At 44.4% G+C, this 3,741-nt stretch overlaps 1 pseudogene; it reads left to right on the forward strand.

The window, feature by feature from the left end:
• LOC109388786 (adenylate kinase 2, mitochondrial pseudogene) overlaps window positions 1-3,020 on the forward strand; it is a 25,472-nt pseudogene extending 22,452 nt beyond the window's left edge.
• The last annotated feature ends 721 nt before the right edge of the window (window positions 3,021-3,741 follow it).

Consider the following 3,741-nt stretch of genomic DNA (forward strand, 5'->3'; position numbering starts at 1 on the left):
GCCAAAAGTACACAATTCATATTTCTCAGGACATGCATATATTTTGCATGAGAGGGAATAGATACACAAAGATCACTAACTTGTTTTTATTTCACTTGACACATGAACATCTACCAACATTGTCTACCTTTAACTTATTGATGAGTGAGAACTGAAAGGTAAGAAAGGATATGATAGGTTTCCTTGGTCATTGTGTTTCTTAGAACATCGTTGTTTTCTTTCCAAGTTCGAAGCAAATTCTGTTCCAAAGGAAAGCACAGCCCCTTGGAGCTCTCAGTGCCCCTGCTTACTTAGTTGTAGATGCAACATGCTTATCTTATACTTGCATTGGGTCTGGCTGAACTCCCCCACATCCTGAATTCATTGGAATTCTGTGCTCAGGGGACATCTCCAATGTTCTGTGCAGACAGGAAGTAAAGGAACAGGGCAGACATGCACATCTGCATATTGCACTTACCTCCTTTGCTCACAACCATGCTTCCTTGTCCCATTGGGCTTCATTTAGAACACACAAGTTCAAAGATAAATTATGAAGAATTTCAAGACAGGGGCAGCAGGGCATTAAACCAAACACAGAGCCCTTTGTGTGGGCCCCTGTGAGACTGCACAGGTTGCACACCTATGAAACCAGCCCTGCCTGGCCCAACTTCAAGGATTCCCACTTTAAACTTCATCCAATGATAATGGCATTGCACCTGATGAGAAAGGAAAAACTCTGTGGTGACAAAATGCTCAGGGATGAAAACTCTAGAACCACCAACGCACAATTTCATGAGCTCCTTTGCTGAGGTGAACACTGCTTGTACAGTTTAATTCTCGTGAGAGGGGAGGCAATGTAAGGTGCTGGTAATTGCTCTGTGGTGACATCCAGGAGCTCTGTGCTCTGGTTCCAGCTTTGCCATCGCTGAGCATGACACAACCTGTCTGAGTGCCAATATTCTCATCTGTGAAATGGGGATAATATTGACCACCTGATAGGGCTACTGTGAGAAGCAAGTAATGGATGATATATGCACATAATAGGTGGTAATAAATGGAGTTTCCCATTCCCACTTTGGAGATTTGTTGATTCTGTGCTGTAAGAACACTAAATCAATAGAATACCCTCTTCCGAGGAAAATTTGGAAGGAGAGTTAAAGGTTTCTGCCAGTTGGCTCCACAGCTTCGGTTCCAAGGATAGTAGCAGGCTGACTGTTCAGGGAGATTAAGTCTCTTGATATTCATTAAGTTTTATAATCTCAGTGAATTATTAAAATTTGTGAAATTGTAGTTTTGGTATCATCAATTATTTAATTATGGAATTGCCCGTATGGGAGAAAAACAAACTGGTGTGTACATAAATTTTAACTTTGGGCTTTTGTTATAACCTATGGCTAAAGTTGCCTAGGAGACAGATATCTATATATCTATATATTTATATATCTATATATCTTTCTATATCTGTATATCATATATATGATATAGATTTATATAAATGACTTACATTAAATTTTCTCCATTTATTTGCATGCAAATATGGCCATTTCTCATTTCCCGGAAGACTTAAGAGAACCAGCAAGTGTGGGCCAGTCTGCTGCTTAGATCCTCTATTCTCCTCCACCAAACTGGTGCAGCGTTTGTGCTTCGTTTTCTTTTTAATTCTGCAGACCTGCAATTGTCGCAATCCCTGATGCATGACTCCTCTATGGGTCTATAAGAACATCTTCCTGGCTGGGGAAATGATTGCATGGTCCATTTTACACTCGACATCTCACAGAAGTAAGTACAACTCTCAAAACAGGAGGAGGAGGGAGGAGGAGGCAGGAATCAGAGAGACTTGAAAAGCCCTTGGCTTTTCAGGAAGCACTAGACAAGCTGGCTGCTTTATCAGGGCCTCGGGCTGGGGACGGAGAGCCAGGCAGAAGTTGCACACGTGGAGAACTTCAAAGTGTCTGGCCTGGCCTGGGGATGTGTTAACACAGATCGAAGACTCTTCCTCCCCTGGGTATTCTCCCTCTAACACACGTAGCTGGTTTTGAGCCACGCTCCATGACTGCCCTGACGATACTATTTCTTAAACCCCTAGCCATTTTCCATTCCTAGGCCTAAGAAAGCATAACTATATATTTTTAAAGGGTGTAGCAATTCAGAGAGCAACTTACTGGTTTCTTCCTCTTTAACTCCAAACTCCCTCGTGCGAATTTGTCTTTCCTCACATTGACCGAAAATGTGGGAAGTTTCCATAGTTTCTCTAGTTTCTCCATATAGTAAATTAAAAAGTCATAAGATCCATAATTAAAGTGTATACTCCAGGCACACGTTGAAACAGTGAGAGGCTTTGGCGGCCATAGCTCCCAACATACCTGCCGCGAACCAGAATGTCCTAAAGGCATCGGGGCCATGCCGCTGGTGCCGCCTGGGGTCGGCAAGGGTACCCAGGTACCCAAATTGACCAGAAACTTCTGTGTCTGCCATTTGGCTACTGGGGATAGGCTGAGGGCCATGGTGGCTTCTGGCACAGAACTGGGAAAAACACTGAAGGCAACTATAGCTGCCGGGAAACTGGTGATCGATGAAATGGTAGTGGAGCTCATTGAGAAGAATTAGGACACTCGTCTGTACAGAAATAGTTTTCCTCTAGATGCCTTCCCTCAGACTGTGAGGCAGGCAGCAGTGCTTGATGACCTCATGGAGAAGAGGAAAGAGACGCTTGATTCTGTGATTGAATTCTGCATCCCAGGCACTACTGATTTGGAGAATCACAGAAAGGCTGATTCACCCCGAGTGGCTGTTCCTACCACCAGGAGTTCAACCCCCCAAAGGAGCCTATGGAAGAAGACATTGCTGGAGAGCCTTTTGTCCACTGGTGAGATGATAATGAGAAGGCCTTGGAAATCAGCCTGGAGGCCTACCACACTCAAACTACCCGGCTGGTGGAGTACTACAGGAAACGGGGCATCCATTCTGCCATCGACGCATCCCAGACCCCTGATGTCATGTATGCAAGCATCCTAGCAGCCTTCTCCAAAGCCATACCCTAGTGAGAGAAGGTCAGGCGTGATTCACCACTGCTCATCACCCCACGCGCTATCCTGCTCTTAGGTGCTGGGCAGAGGGGAGGGGTGGTCAGGGTCAGGATGGAGAGTGAAGGGTGGTGAGGGGCTCAAGAAAAATATTGGAAGAACAGAAGTTTTATAGTGAGGCGATATTTTTTTTTTGCATATAGTAAGAGTCTTAAAAAGTACAAATAATTAATTTTTTTTAAAAAATGGAAGATATAAGTAGAAATAGGGAGGCACAGCACTATTTCTAAGAAATCAAGTTTTCATTTACTCTGGACCGGTGACAATATTTTTTAAAGCTAGTGCCCTAAATCCTCAGCTTTCATCGCCAAACCTCATGGGTTTGCCAGCCCAGGAATGCAGGAAATCACACTGCTCTCCTATCTGTCCTATAGCCCAGGACAGAGAGGGTTTAACTACGGACCGTGGTTCCCCTCATCATGAGATAAAAAAATCAACTCCACATTTGAAAGAGACATGGGGTGTGCTTGTGGGCAGTGGCTCAGCAAATCAAGTTTACAGGAGTCATGGGGAGGGTGGGGCAGGCTGAAAGAACTCACTTCTTAGGAGAGGGTGAACTATCTCCTTGGGTTGACCATTTAAAGCTGCCTTTTTGGGTGGAAACTCAAATGACCCCAGGCTCGATCCTGCTAAGTGGTTCATATTTAGGTCCTTGGAACATGTTGTTTTCCTGTCGGCC

This window comes from Hipposideros armiger, unplaced genomic scaffold (genome assembly GCF_001890085.2).
Source record: "Hipposideros armiger isolate ML-2016 unplaced genomic scaffold, ASM189008v1 scaffold_207, whole genome shotgun sequence".
Lineage (NCBI taxonomy): Eukaryota > Metazoa > Chordata > Mammalia > Chiroptera > Hipposideridae > Hipposideros > Hipposideros armiger.